Source organism: Cibotium barometz, chromosome 55, assembly GCF_041138505.1.
Source record: "Cibotium barometz isolate CiBa-2024 chromosome 55, ASM4113850v1, whole genome shotgun sequence".
In the NCBI taxonomy this organism is placed as follows: Eukaryota; Viridiplantae; Streptophyta; class Polypodiopsida; order Cyatheales; family Cibotiaceae; genus Cibotium; species Cibotium barometz.
The window spans coordinates 10480216-10496764 of NC_141100.1; the positions used below are offsets into that span (position 1 = coordinate 10480216).

Consider the following 16549-nt stretch of genomic DNA (forward strand, 5'->3'; position numbering starts at 1 on the left):
AACACATGCTAACACTTCAAGCCACAACCGACATCCAAACCAAAGCCCTGGAGGAGCAAGCCATCAGGTAAAGCCCACCGCACACCACCACCTCGATTTCAGCCACAAGTTAACACCATCACCTATAATAACCGATGGCGAAAAGACACACTACGATATTCTAACATGCGTAATCAACACAATGTTAACATTAACATCGACATCAACTAAATCTCCCCACTTTGTGGGTAGAGCACTCTCCCTATGAAGGGTAGAGTTGGTATAGCTAGGTTTGCTTGTAGGTGCATCACCTAGATAGCCTAATTGTTAACAACTCACAAGTCTTATAGAAAATCCCACTAAGATTAAACCCAAATTTGCTTCCACTTACAACATGACCCTTACAAGTTTCTAGTGTGCATTGAACCATCTTCACTCACATCCTTTTGCCACCAACACTTAGGAATTTAGACCCGAGAGTCCTTCCTACCTTGTATTCCATTCAACATGTATCCATGTATCCATGTATCCATGTATTTCACACACCCGATGGTCTCAACTTCTCCTTATCACAACACTTTGACATTGGATCCCATTCTTGCCATGCAACATCCATGCCCCATGCCCCATGCCAACACTTTGTATACTTTCCTTTGATCCAATTGTCTTACTCAGTCTTGTCCTCTTCCATCCATGAATCATAATTCAAACTTCTACACACTCACAAGGCCTACTAGACCTCCATCCATGCAAGGGACACTTGGACTTCATGAAGATGCCCATTGGAGAATCCTCCATCTTGCCCAATCAAATGGGTATCCTAGTCACGGTCTATGACACTGTCGGATCCATAATACAAATGGAGATCTTCACACAAAGTTGTGATTCAATCAACCATGATCTACATCTCCCTCCATGGCACAAAACTTGCCTACATCCATGCTAATCAAGTGAGATAGAGATGCCCAAAAGGTCAAATTACATGCCCAAGGTTGGCATTGTCTCGATAAGCCCACATTTCACCCTCAAGGTGCCAGAGTGGAAGCTCTATAATGCTTCCCTTCTTTTTGCTTACATTGCCATGCTTCAAGTAAGAGTGCCAAACAGTCACAACGTTTCAAAAAGTGGCTCAAGAAGCACCTATATCCATTTGGCCATGTCTGGCAATCCACCCATAGTTTGTGGTTTACCAATGTACCTGCTAAACTAGGTGTCCCAAATTCTTTCATTCTCATGGATAACCCAACCTTAGTCACACTTTCCTTATCAGCTAGCCTCATTACACATCAACGAGCCCTAATACCCTTTTTGAAACCATGTGTAAGAGTCGAAGAAAGAAGAATGAAAAGTGTTGAAGAAAGCACAATGTTGGCGTTTTCATCATAAAAAGCTTCTATAGGGGCCCACCTTTTGCCCAATGCCCATGCACGCCACCTGCAATATATCCACGAACTCTCCTTGTAATAATAGACACATAGGCACTTTTCTTTCGTGAGCCTCATCAGCGAGAACTCTCTAGGTACATTTGAGGATAGGGGAAATCACGGCGGGGGTACAAGCGTAGCCCATGGTATGACCTTGGCTCACGGCCCGTGGCCTCATCTTTGGCCACCACACCACCCATTTTCTCTACATTGTCTCTATCCCAAGTGCTTGACAATGCCAAATCCCTCGAGTCTTAGAGGCCACCCAACTCCATTGAAGAAGCTGTAGGCATAGACATGCATAAAGTTTGTTGCCATGCTTCAAACAATGTAATGATCTTGACTCCCCAAGAAAAGAGATGTCAAGTAAATATCAAATAAAAAGCAGCAAAGAGAGTCAAAGAAAGTACTTGAGTTAGAGAAGTCTTCATGTGAAGAAGTTCACATACACGGCACACCTTTCACCTACCTTCTGCCTATTGCCCATGCACATCATAACTATATATTTCACTATGGGCATCATAAATTTTTTCAGTTCTTACATCTTACATCTCACCAGCACACACAAACACATGCACCTACAACTAAATTCGTCAATGCCAACCCTCCAGGTACAGTGACGCAAGCCCATGGTACAATTAATTGCCTGGAGAACCCTCGACCTTTCCAAGTACCTCCAATGAGCTTTAATGCATGTAACCTTTGCTTTTCATATGGACTGCCATCTTCCCATGTCACCCTAGTGTGCATTTTGCCAATCACAGGATGCAAGGTACAAACCGCATACCAACCACCTCATGTTGAAGGATCCACACCACTTCCGTAACCAACGAATGCATGGCATGAAGAACCTCTCCATTTCCTATCACTTTCCATGTCACCTCAACATGCTATTGCCTGCCATTAGGGCTACCCAAAGCTTCCAATCACTTTGCCTTGCATCTGGCTTTGGATCTATTCCAAACTATACCACTTAAACTTGAACGTAAAAATCCATGGCGTATCTTGGACGATCCACCTTTTTTCACCTCAACGAAAACATCACCACCAACTTGGGTGATGCGAAGACATGATCATCACCATTAGGAAGGGGGGTATGTTAACCACTCTATACATTACACATGGTTTCACCTGCCTAACCTACCACCTTAAGAAGGCACTTTACCATTTACCTCACATGAGAATGGACACTTATCTTTTTGTAAGATGGCACTGAGCTCTCCTCTTCCCTCTTCTTGTGAACTCTCCTCTTCCCTCTTCTTGCTTACTTGTATGCCATTGAATCTTGATTTCTTTATGGATGCATGCTAAATAGGTTTTCTTCTTGCATTAGCTTCTTTTTCTCCCCTTGCCTTTTATGAGAGAGAACCACCACCACAAAGATGGATGTCTTGTTGCCTCCATCAAGGCATAGAGACGTCTCCCTTTACCTTGTTGGGAAAGGAGCATTTTGTTGACAATGGAGTGAAAACATGATAGATGAGCTAGCGCACCCACATTGAGAAGTTGCATTTTGCCACTCTAAGGCAAGACCTAATGACACATGCTTTGGGCTAAGGTAAGCTCTTGACTTGACATGAACTCCACCAAGAAAAATCAAGGTCTCAACATTATCATATCCAATGAGCAACCTAACCAAGCCTATCCATCAATTAGTCTCATTCCACTACATACACAACCAATGTGATTTAAGAAAAACATAAACTCCATTAAGAAGAAAAACCGGGGTCTCAACATTAGCATCCAATGAGCAAGTTAACTAAGCCTATCCATCAAATAGTCTCATTCTGCTATACCTACACAACTAATGGTGTGTGCTAAGGAACTTGCTCATTTACCATGGCTAACACTCAACTATGGAGATCAAGAAGTAGTTGAAGAAGTTAAAAACCTTAGCAAACCAATCCTTTAGCAATATACAAACACAACAAAAGCACAAGGATATTATGAGTATAATACTTTTAGCTACCCCAAGCATAAGGATACTATGAGTGTAATACTCTCAATTACCCCAAGAATGCCGTATACCCAAAACCTTATGAGAAAGTATTCACACAAGCTTAGCTTCTTGTACAAGCCCCTTCTTGGTGAGCATTATTAGCATACCAAATATCGTGTCCCACATGGATAATCACTTTGCCTTGCATCCGGTTTTGGATCGGCGGTTCCCAAACTATACCACTTAAACTTGGACGTAAAACTCCATGGCGTATCTTGGATGATCCACCCTTTTTCACCCCAAAAATAGCATCACCACCAACTTAGGTGATGCGAGGACATGGTCATCACCATTAGGAAGGGGAAATGTTAACCACTCTATAGATTAACATGGTGTGGTTGTTGAAATGTCAAGCTCGTATACAGCTGGAGGATAGCACATGGCTGCTGACAGAGTGACAGTATGGTAGATAGATATCGTGTGGTGTGTTTATGACCGCGTCCAGCTGGTCATGTGTGGTGTGGACATTACATTAGGTTTACTTTGTAGTGTGGACATAACACTATGTTGTGTTCTCCTTTGTGTGAGTGAGAGAGATGGTGACTATGGCTTCTCTCCTTCTTGATGATTGATGGATATGGATTAGGGTTTGCTTCTCTTGTGTGTGCTCCCTCCTACTTCTGTTTTTTATCATGGTATCAGAGCCTAGAGCTCATTAGTTGTGTTGTGAGAGTGAGTGAGAGAAGAGGGAAGAAGAAGAAGAAGATGTGAAGATTTCCATTGAAGCTGTGGAGCAAAAGAAAGCTGTGGAGCTCACCTCGGTTACAGATCTGAAGCTTGGCCTAACTGGTAAGAGTAGAAAAACTCCCTTGAGCGGATTGCAGGTGCCAAAGAGCAAGTTCAGTGAAGATTGAAGTGCATAAAGCAAGCAGAAAATTTCTGGTTTTGAAGCTTTCATGGAAAGCTTGTGAAGGAATGTATTTTGTCAAATGTATTGGGGCAAATACAAAGGAAACACAGAGGTTCTCATGTATTGTGAAAGGGCACATGTATTAGCAACACTGGAGCAAACCATTGCATGAAACATTGATGTATTTCAGGAGATTTGTGAAAGAAAATTTCTGGTCTTTTTGACTCCTGCAAACCAGAGAATATATGCCCCGTGGAGGATCAAATGTGGCAACTCTACTCAAAATTGGAGCTTGCCCTTCATACCCGTGATAGATTAGGTCATTGCTAAGAGACCTATCAACTCAAATGTGAATTGCCCCTCTTCTACAACCCTCTGGAGCAGGCGGCGCATCTCTGAGCAGTTTCTTGGATAGGTTGAATAGTTTTTGGTCTAATTCACTCATTACTACTCCATTTGATGCCATTCAAAGCTTGGGGAGTTGAGCAAAGGCATTGCTAAGACATTGTGAAGCTTGGTTGCAGCTCATTTGATGTATTTGGAGCTCATTGAAGTCATTTATCAGAGGTGTGCAGGTTTGCAGAAAGTTTGTCCAAAAACAGAGCATTATTAATCAAGGCATTAATCCTTGTCTATATCAAATTGGCCTAATTCCTTTGGTATAAGTAGAGTCCTATGAGTTGCTAAACTTTTGATTCAAAAAGTTTTGAATTTGGATAAGATTTGAAGGAGATAGAGCACTTTTAGTGAGAGGTGGTACCTGACATATGCAGAAAAAGGCAAACCAGGGAGCTACAAAAATTGGTGGTTCTCATTAACCTTGAAGAATTCGATCAAACCCTTCTAGGATATGTTGGAGCAATGTGTTATGAAGCCAATGAATGCATAAACATCAAATTTGAACAAGATTTAAAGGAATTAGAGCAAGATCTTTGACTGGTTCTCTGGCGAGAAAAAAAACCAAAAAATTTTTTGTGAAGAAGTATCATTTGTTTTCAACCTTGATCGAGTATACCTTGTTGATAAAGCATTGTGGGATCTAAAAGCACATATATTGCAATCATTTGATGTGATTTGGAGAGATTTGGAGCATTACAGGTACTTCATACATTGTAATCAAAGGGGTACGTCTACTACCTTGCAAACATGGAGATGGTCCGATACAGATTGTTGGAGAGAAGCTTGACAGAACTAACTTTCAAGTGTGGAAGTTTCGAATGAAGAGTTTTTTGAAAGGCAAAGGTTTATGGAGTCTCGTATCGGATGAAGACCCGGAGCCATTCCTACCTCCTCAACCAAATAATGCTCAGTTGTTGGCTCACAAGCAATGGGTAGAGCGGTCTTCGAAAGTGTTGCATTATTTTTCAATATGTGTAACAGATGCCTTGCTTATTCACATCCAAGATGCAGATACACCGAAAGAAGCATGGGGTATATTGTGCCGAATGTATGAGACAGACACTGGTGCAAGGAAGATACAACTAAAGCAACAGATTCAGAGTGTCACACGAAGGAATAGGAGTATCCACGAGTATGTTCAGGAAATCAAGGGTTATGCAGATTCGCAATCATCAATTCATGCCCCAATGGATGATGATGATTTGGTTGCTCTCACATTGCGTGGTTTAGGTCGGGAGTACAAATCTTTTGATACTTCCATTTCAGTAAGGTTGGGAGGAATGCCAGACTTTAATGAGCTTGTGTCATTGCTCATTATGGAAGAATTGAAGCTTGGACTTGGTGGTATGAGTCTTACAGGTGGTGCATCCTCGTCGAGCAATGATGAGCATGCAAGGAATCAGGCTTTTTACTCATCTAGAGGCTCTCGAGGCAGGGGGAGATTTACCCCTCGAGGCCGTGGAGGACGTGGTTGGAATGACAGGTTTACTCAACCACAATCAAATCAGAATTTTCAGAATTCACAATCATCATTTGGATCACGTGGAGGTCGTGGATTTCAATCCCATAGGGGGAGAGTTGGAACAGGTGCTCGTGGTAGAGGACGATGGCAAGGTCCTCAACAAAATTTGAATGGGATTGAATGTCACTATTGTGGCAAACTTGGACATATGGCAAAAGATTGTTACAAAAAGCAGAATGATGTCAGGAAGAATGGAAGACCACAACATGGAAATTATGCATCTACTAGTAACAATGATGGGAGTTCAAATCATCTTTTTGCAATGAAGCACATTATGGGGACAATGGATTCTCAGAATGCTGGAGATGAGTCATGGTATATGGATTCAGGTGCATCAAACCACATGACATGTCATGGTGAGTGGTTTGAGAAGATGCAACCATTAGGTACAAATGGTTATGTGGTCACAGGAGATGATACTCAGCATCGTATAACACATGTTGGCAGTGTGCCTTTGAGGATGCATGATGGAAATGTGAAGAATATGTCAGAGGTGCTATATGTACCATCCATTACAAAGAATTTGGCATCAGTAGGTCAAATGGTTGAGCAGGGACTACAAGTAAGATTCAATGAGAATGGCTGTTTTGTGGAAGACTTTAAGCATGGCTGTAGATTGATTGCCAAGGGCAAGAAGGAAGGAAGGTTGTTCAAATTGGATGCAGGCATACCAGAATTGAGCTCAGCCATGTTTTCTAAAAGCAATGGGATTGTGCAAGACATTGATATGTGGCACAAGAGGATTGGTCATGTCAATATACAGAGATTAAAGAACATGCAAACAAGAGGCATTGTCAGTGGATTGCCTAGATTCAAATATGATGGACATATGCATGTTTGTGAAGCCTGTCAGTTTGGAAAGCAGGCAAGGTTGAGGTTTCCTAGAGAAGGAAATATGAGTAACAGGCCACTTGAGATAGTACACAGTGATGTATGGGGTCCTGCACAAAACACATCTATCAAAGGCAGTTTATACTATGTGACATTTATAGATGATTTCAGCAGGATGACATGGATATACTTTCTGAGAGAGAAGAGTGAAGTGTTGGAAAAGTTCATGGATTTCAAAGCTCTTGTAGAAAAGCAATATGGCTGTTGGATTAAATGTTTGAGAACAGATGGAGGTGGTGAATACACCTCAAAAGCCTTTGAGCATTTTTTGAGGAAACATGGAATAAGAAGATAGTTGACTTGCAGGTATACACCTCAGCAGAATGGTGTGGCTGAGAGAAAGAATAGAGTCATATATGTGAAGTAGCAAGGGCAATGCTCAATGAAAAGAGCATGCCAGATTACTATTGGGCAGAAGCATGTGCTACTGCAGTGTATATCCTGAACAAAACACCTACAGCAGCCATTCATGGAAGCACGCCAGAGATGCGGCTTACAGGTTACAGGCCAGACATTGGACATCTCAAAGTCTTTGGATGCGTAGCTTATGTACATGTGCCTGACGAAAGAAAAAGGAAGTTGGATCCTAAGGCAGAGAAATGCGTATTTGTTGGATATGCACAGGATCGAAAGGCATACAAATGTTATAACCCTCAAACTAGACAAGTGGTCATCTCACGAGATGTGGTGTTTGATGAGCTTGCTAGTTGGTACAAAGCAAAAGATGAGGGAGTCATTGAGTCACTTGAGGCAGATGTGCCTGTGAACTTGCCACAAGCAAGTTCTAGTTCTACTACTATGTCTGGGCCAGAAGCTGAGAGTAGTAGTGTACGTCCATGGTCAGGACGTTTGAGGCATGAGAGTGTGAGCACTGGGAGTAGTGCTATGGATAAAGGAAAGAAGAAGGTCGAAGGAATTGGAATCACAGGTTATGAGTCATCTAGTTCCGAGAGTTTGGATGAGGAGCTCGGCATACCTGTTTTACGCACACCTGGTGCTAGGCAGGACAAATATGTGCCACCACATGCTAGAGTTACAGGTGTACAGAGTGACCCGCATGCATTGCGGAGATCCCAGAGAGTCAGATATCCAGTTGAAAGATTGACATATCGAGATTTTGCTATGCACTATGCATACATGACATCTATGGTGAAGCATGTGAAACCTACATGCTATACAGAGGCTATTGGAGAGCATGTATGGGAGAAAGCCATGGATGAAGAGATGGATGCTTTGGACAAAAATGATACATGGGAATTGGCTGAGTTACCACAAGGAAAGAATGCAATTGGTTGCAAATGGGTGTATAAGGTAAAGTGCAAGTCAGATGGCAGCCTAGAGAGACATAAGGCAAGGTTGGTTGCTAAAGGATATGCACAAACTTATGGTCTTGATTATGATGAAACTTTCAGCCCAGTGGCTAAGATGGCTACTGTGAGGTCTATCATTGCACTAGCAGCACAAAAAGGTTGGGCTTTACATCAAATGGATGTAAAAAATGCTTTCTTGAATGGTGAACTACAAGAAGAGGTGTACATGGAACAGCCAGAAGGATATGTACATCCAGAATATCCTACTTTTGTTTGCAGGTTAAAGAAAGCAATCTATGGTTTGAAGCAAGCACCTCGTGCTTGGAGTGACAAGATCAGCAGATATCTTGTCAGTATTGGATTTGTGGTTGGAAATGCAGACTCTTCACTTTATGTGAAGAAGACACATGATGGTATCGTGATGATAGTCATTTATGTTGATGATTTGATTATCATAGGTGATTGTGGGAAAGGCATTGGTGAGGTCAAGGCCTCTTTATGCAAAGAGTTTGATATGAAAGACCTTGGAGATTTAAGGTTCTTTCTTGGCATTGAGGTGATAAGATCAAACAAGGGTATATGGTTGGTGCAAAGGCAATATGCACTTGACATGCTGGCAAAGTATGGTATGACAGCATGCAAACCAATGTTGACACCATTAGAGCAAAATATGAAGCTTCGGGCTGATTTGGGTGATGAGCTTGATGATATCACCATGTACAGAAAAATGGTTGGTAGCCTTATCTACATGACCATTACGAGGCCAGATCTTAGCTATGCAGTTGGTTTGGTAAGTCAGTTTATGCAGAGTCCTCGTAAACCTCACTTGGATGCTGTGAGACGGATTCTGAGATATGTAAAAACTACCATACATTATGGTCTTTTCTATGAGGCAGGAAAAGACATGCATGTCTATGGATATACAGATGCAGATTGGGCCGGTAGTGCATATGACAGGCGGTCTACCAGTGGCTATGTTTTCAGCCTTGGTAGTGGAGCTGTGAGTTGGAGCAGTAAAAAGCAACCTACAGTTGCTTTATCTACCAGAGAGGCAGAGTATCGTGGAGCAGCCATAGCTGCATGTGAGGCTATGTGGTTGAAGAAGTTGCTAGAAGATGTCAGGTTACAGAGTGATATGAGAGTTGTCATTCATTGTGACAACATGAGTAGTATTCAGCTTGCTAGCAACCCAGTTTATTATGCCAGGACCAAACATATTGAGGTCCACTATCACTTCATCAGAGAGAAAGTGCTAGATGGGCATGTTGATTTGACATATGTACAGACAGATGAGCAGGTTGCAGATATCTTTACCAAAGCACTTGGTAAGGATAAGTTCGAGTATTTCCGTACTAGATTGGGAGTCCTAGAGATGGACATGTCGAGCTTGAGGGGGAGTGTTGAAATGTCAAGCTCGTATACAGCTGGAGGATAGCACATGGGTGCTGACAGAGTGACAGTATGGTAGATAGATATCGTGTGGTGTGTTTATGACCGCGTCCAACTGGTCATGTGTGGTGTGGACATTACATTAGGTTTACTTTGTAGTGTGGACATAACATTATGTTGTGTTCTCCTTTGTGTGAGTGAGAGAGATGGTGACTATGGCTTCTCTCCTTCTTGATGATTGATGGATATGGATTAGGGTTTGCTTCTCTTGTGTGTGCTCCCTCCTACTTCTGTTTTTTATCAGTGGTTTCATCTGCCCTGCATTTTTGCTGTTGGATGTTGAGGCCCTCTTATAGGTGCAGAGGATAGGGTTCCTGAGAGATTTTCTTTCTCTTTCTGCATCCCACCCTCCCTCCCTTTCTTCTCTCTCCTCTTGCCGTGCATAGCTTGAGAGGAGGTTATTTGCTATTTATTTTTACAGCCCTCTTACTTCAGAGAAGGTTTCTTGTCAAAGGACATGGCTTCAGGAGATTTCTATAATGCTGCTTCTTCTCCAATTGATACTCCAACACCTTCATTGCCTGGATCCCTTGCTCCTGCTTCCCAGGTGGTTCCTCTTCCCAATCTTTCTTCTATGAGTTTCTCTTATCCAGTTCATGCTCCCACCCCTACCCATATACCATCCTACAATCCTCCCCAAGTCAGTGACTCCAAGAAGCTTACAGCCACCAACTATCATACTTGGTCAATCTACACTCAGTTATTGCTAACAGGAGCCAGTGTGTGAATGTCCATCTCCACACCTCACGCATCCCTCCCTTTGCTTCAGATTAGCTGCTCCACGGACCCCTCCACGATGCCCTAAATCTGCATCCTTTGCTACATTTTGAGCTTCTCTCCTCCCCTCTTTGATATGCTCCTCAGAGAATAGCCTACAATCTTCTGTTCTCCTCTTCCATGCTTGGCACATTGCCTACCATAAGACATACATATTCAGCTTTCTTAGGAAGCATCCCTACTCCCAAATGTGCCCCTCATTTGGGTATAAAATCCAACTTCCAACCTTCCCATTAAGGTATCACACCATCCACAACTACCTACTTTCAAGGCATCTTAAGCATAACCATGAATTGTCTATTGAATACTCCTCCTCCAAGTGCTTTTCGAAGTAGAGATCTCCACCTTTGCTCCTCGTTGAAGGTGACCTTGCAGCATAAACCTTTACTTGTTACAAATTTCGGCAACCAAAAGAAGCCTAAACTCCACTAGGCTTTTCTTCTCACTCATGAGAATGATATAGGGGCACTTACCATAACTCACACAAGCCTCTAGGAAGGCCGCTTTGATACCAAGTTGAAATTATGGGATGAGGGGAAACTAGAGCTCACAAGCTCTTGTACACACACATGAATTAAACTCATGAACCACACAGTGGAGTGAGGAGGGAGAGAGAGAGTAGACACAATGTGTGGCACCCAAACAAACTAGATAACTCCCACCCAAGTGGTGAGCTCTCTCACACCATACAACAATAGATAGCACACCTATATACAAACATGAGGCTCTTGCATGTGAGCCATGTGTCCTACCATGTGTCACAATGCTAGACACTCTATCTTGGACTAATAAAATCAAATCCACCACACTCCTAATACTTGGATTTCCTATATTTCAACAGAGATAACATTCCAATGTAGCATATAGCCTATTTGGTAGTGCGCCCAATCTAATCTAAGCTATCTCTAAATCATCTAGCCTCCTAGGCCACCTTCCTGTGAATATGGGCATATTGGGTGCCTGGGTTGCTCAATCATGGGGGCTACTACTCCTCATAATGGGGGCCATACAAACATGAGCTAGCTCGGTGCCTGGATAATATAATATAAGGGTGGAGCATTGATATCTAACAATTTTCCTTATCTCATCATTTATATTTTCTTCCTTCTGAAGTTCTTTATATTTTCTTCCTTGTGAAGTTCTTTATTTCCTTATTGTTTGGTAATCAAGAGAGAAAGAAGCTATCAAAATTGTTGAGAGAGAGAGAGAGAGAGAGAGAGAGAGAGAGAGAGAGAGAGAGAGAGAGAGAGAGTGTTAGCTACTTCCACAACGTGGCATTTCAACAAGAGATGAGGATCCTTTTGTCATTTGCATGCATGATCTCTTGGGAAATTATAGTTATCTTGCTTTTAGCAAACACATCTCATTTGGGCTGCAAGTTGGTCCATCACAACAAGAAAAAGATGGCTAAAAAGAAGGACAAGTGGGACGTAGTTCTTTGTATCACAGACCTAGTAGGCGCAATAGTTTAAGTGGGCAGTGGGACCTAGTTCTTTGTATCAAAGACCTAGTAGGCACAGTAGTTCAAGTGGGCAATGGGTTGCTTTGGCATCGATATAAGATTATGTTAGCTTTAGGCTTTACTTTACCAATGACCTTTGTAAGGTTATAATTCAGAGAGTTTATCCAAAGGATTGGGTGTAAAGGACCTAAGAATGGGCTAAGATTAAAGCATGGTGTGCAAGGAGGATTATAAGCATCATCAAGCATGATGAAGTTCGACAAAGTTTGATTGGTTTCATTGACATACAATGGCATCATTAGATGATCAATAGAGCTACTATGGTAAGAATTGAAGGTCCTTGGAGAACAACAAAGGGTAGAGGGTTTTTTTTTTTTGGCTTATAGTGCGATAGGCGTTTCATCAAGGGTTAAGTATACGGCCAGGGAATTAGGTTTGAATTCTCGAGAACAGAAGTTAGGGTAGGCATTTATTGTTGGGCCATTCGCTCTTTGGTATTGCCCAAAAAAAGGTAATAAAATAGAAAAGCTATTCAAGCACAGTTTTGTATCCAGCGTCCGTAGTCCAACGGTCAGGATAATTGCCTTCCAAGCAATAGACCCGGGTTCGACTCCCGGCGAACGCAACGAGGAACGTTTTTTTTCCCTTGAAAAACTAATATATTTTGTCGTCTTCTCAGACTGCGCAAAACTGCATCGTAGTATGATTTGCTCTTACCTTGAAGAAGGGTGGTTGGGGCCTTGCCTTATTTGGGAAACGAATTCTTGGATATGGGGGTGGGGGGTTTTGGCCTATTTTGGATAGTTGAGAGCAGTTTCTTTCTCCACCTCTCTCTACACATATCTTCATAATATACAAAGATGCTTACATGCCCTACATGCATGCATAAATACATGCATACATACCTCTTTGTCTCTCTCGTTGTCTCTTTCTCTCTCCTCCCATACCTCTCTCTCTCTCTCTTTCTCTCTCCCCCCATAGATAATATACAAAGATGCATACATGTCTACATGCATTCATAAATACATGGATACATACCCTCTCTCTCTCTCTCTCTCTCTCTCTCTCTCTCTCCCCTCTTGTTCCTTTCATGATACATGTGCATTTATTGAATTTTTAGCACCTGTAGTATTACCAAATGATGTGTCAAAATTCTTAGCATTCCGCCTCAACCTTCCTGACCAAGATCTAACAATAGACCCACTGCTAGAGGACTCTCCAAGTCTACTAAAGCACATGTGATTGTTGTTTAATCGTTAGCCACATTGTTATTTACATCTACCTCTATGGAATCCTCCTTCATTGGTGTATACCAGCTACTTATCTCATGATAAAAAATAACATCCCTAGTCACTTGCATCTCACGAGTAGGTCTATAGTCTTTCTGCTCAACAAGTGCATGCATATTACAATCACACTTGTACCATGTGCAAACATTGTAGCCTTCACTTCAACCATGTTACATTCAATGTAAACATTCTTCCATTTCTATTACCCTTTACGGTATTGGTTCTTGAGATCTTCTATGCAATAGCTATGAGGGTTACAATAAGAACTACAAGACTCGGTATGTCCAGACAGGGGACATAACAAGTAGGGGGTCAACTTAGCTTACTCTGTGATGGCTAGGGCTCACGCTGGGGCTGGGGCTGGGGGGCTGGGGCTAGGGCTAGGGCTGGGGTCGGGCTCGAGCTCGGGCTCATCATCAACAACTAGTGAAGACATTAGTCTTCTCAATTTTGGAGGCATCACGCTCTTTGCTCTCTACTTTGGGTGAGCCATACTTCTTAAAAATGCAAAATGAAAAAAGAAGTGAAATTATGCTAGCTTATGTTTATAAAGTCAACTTAAGCAAATTTTAACTGCATTAATTAAATGCCAAATTAAGTCCAGAGTTATCAGAATTGCATGAAACTCGAGGTGTGTGTAGACTAGGCACTAGAGACCCCCTCCCAAAATTTTTTTAAGGATGATTTGAGGCTTATGCAGGCGTGGATTTGAGGCTTTTGCAGGCGTGGATTTGCGGATCCAAGCTCCCACACTCGAGCCTTTGGTTGGGGGCCTCAGAAAAATCTAGGCCCCCACACGTGAGCCTTTGATTGGGGGCCTCAAAGGCCTTAGATCAGCCCAAATTATTTTTGGGAGGGGGTCTCTAGGGCTTGGATTCTGACAACATTTGAATTATGGGCTATTATGGTGCCTGATCATATGTCCACACAAAATTGGCAATGCAAGTGACAATTTTTTTACATAATGTTCAAGTGTGTCAAGTTTCGGTAATATCTAATTTTTTTGTGAACCAGGGCAAGAATATTGATAAGCTTGATGTAAAAAATCATTATCTCTACATAAAACAAAACCATTACATTACAATAAGAAAAATGCAAAGTCTAAATCTGAGTACAAGGTGCGAGGGAACAAATTAAACACAAGAAAATGCTAAAAAGGTACTAAGTACACAGCTTGACTTAGTGTGCGGACCATTTATCATCCTAAACAATACACCAACATCTACAAGTCCTCACATCATGTCAACATGATTGAGATTAAAAGCATCAAAATTATTGTATATCCTTCGAATGAGCCATAAATCCTTGTCTTTGAGGGTGATACGCTTGGCATGAATTGCTGTTAGTTGGCCATCATGCATCAAATCCACCAAATAATGTTCAACTACTATCTAGATAGCCATCAATGCTTGGGTTGACCAACAGTCGATAGAGTTAGTGTGATATTGTGCATAGAACATGTGCACGGATGACCTATGTAGATCTTGCATCACTTCCCTGACCAACCTGTTCAACTTCATGGACTTTTGGTACTTGTCTCAAAGGGTGACGGTGCTGAGTCTTCATCTTCATTTTATGAGGTGGCTATGGAGGGCACCTCGGAGCTAGGAGGTGGAGCTCTCTTAATTGGAGGATGTTGAGAAGGAGAAACATTGTCAGATTAAGTACGCTCACTATCAATTTCATTGAGAAGATTAGGAGGCTGTGGGCATATCTTAGCCAAACAATGGCTAAGATATGCCCACAGCCTCCTAATCTTCTCAATGAAATTGATAGTGAGCGTACTTAATATGACAATGTTTCTCCTTCTCAAAATCCTCCAATTAAGAGAGCTCCACCTCCTAGCTCCTAGGTGCCCTCCATAGCCACCTCATAAAAAACGAAGATGGAGACTCAACATCATCGCCCTTTGAGACAAGTACCTAAAGTCCACGAAGTTGAACCTTTTGCAAGGTTGGTCAGGGAAGTGATGCAAGATCTACATAGGTCATCCGTGAACATGTTCTATGCACAATATCACACTAACTCCAGAGACAAAGTGTGTAGCATCACTCCACATGTCCATCCACATGTCAAGGGACATCCCTAGCCTCAAGGGGTCGTGGAGAAACAAATGGAAAAGTATATATATGCACATCATTAGTGATGTTAGCAGTGCACCTCCTCAAAAGCTATGTTAACTAGTTCATTTATAGTAATGCAATCAATGTTAATCCAAATTATGAATGGCTCTTTTATCTAACCACCATAATTTCAACATGGTGCTATGTAATTTATCATTGTTCACTCTTATATGGTCAAGCCTTTGTTTGTTGTTCATACCCTTGATTGTTTGTTAGAGAAGAGGACACATCCCCTTTGTTGTTTTTATGGGGGACTCTATCTCATTGTAATAGGGAGGATTGTTGTTAGGCAAAACCTATTGTTGAGTGTCAAGTCATTGTATCCAAGTTTGGCTTAAGGGGGGTGTTATAAATATAAGCCTAACTTGTTCTTTAGTCATAAATTAAATGTGCATAGGATAAAATGTCAGCCTAAGCTAGGGTCAAAGTGTGTAGCATCACTCCACATGTCAAGGGGCATGGAGAAATCAATGGAAAAGTTTCTATGTGCACATCATCAGTGCACCTCCTCAAAGGCAATATAAGCCTATGTAACTAGTTCATTTCTAGTAATGCAATCTATGTTAATCCATATTATGAATGGCTCTTTAATCTATCCGCCATCATAATTTCAACAATAAGTTAAGTGAAGTGAAGTGGAGTAGAGTGAAGTGAATGGCTCTTTAATAAGTTAAGTAAAGTGAAGTGGAGTAGAGTGAAGTGAATGGCTCTTTAATCTATCCGCCATCATAAGTTAAGTGAAGTGAAGTGGAGTAGAGTGAAGTGAATTATGACTACACTTCACACTTTTATCCATCAGTATGATAAGAGATCACCCTAGAGTCACGTGTGGCTCTCTCGTGCATGCCGGCTATGGTGGGTGAGTTCTCCTCCAACTTCGCATAGAACTGTAGTGTGTACTTGGTCAGTTAGAACTAGTACACATGATGATGTATCCACAAAAAGAATGATCTGTCATCCGCCGAAGAAGGAATTTGGGTGTTTCTCATTGCAAACTCGCCACCTGTCAATATGTCCATGAGCCTACATTTCTTGCATTGTGAACAACCTTTATGTGTCTAGACACACATCAAAA

At 41.8% G+C, this 16549-nt stretch overlaps 1 non-coding gene across 1 annotated transcript; it reads left to right on the forward strand.

Moving 5' to 3' along the window:
* The first annotated feature begins 12615 nt into the window (after positions 1-12615).
* Positions 12616-12687, forward strand: TRNAG-UCC (transfer RNA glycine (anticodon UCC)). Its single transcript has one exon. It is a non-coding gene; the product is annotated as a tRNA-Gly (tRNA).
* The last annotated feature ends 3862 nt before the right edge of the window (positions 12688-16549 follow it).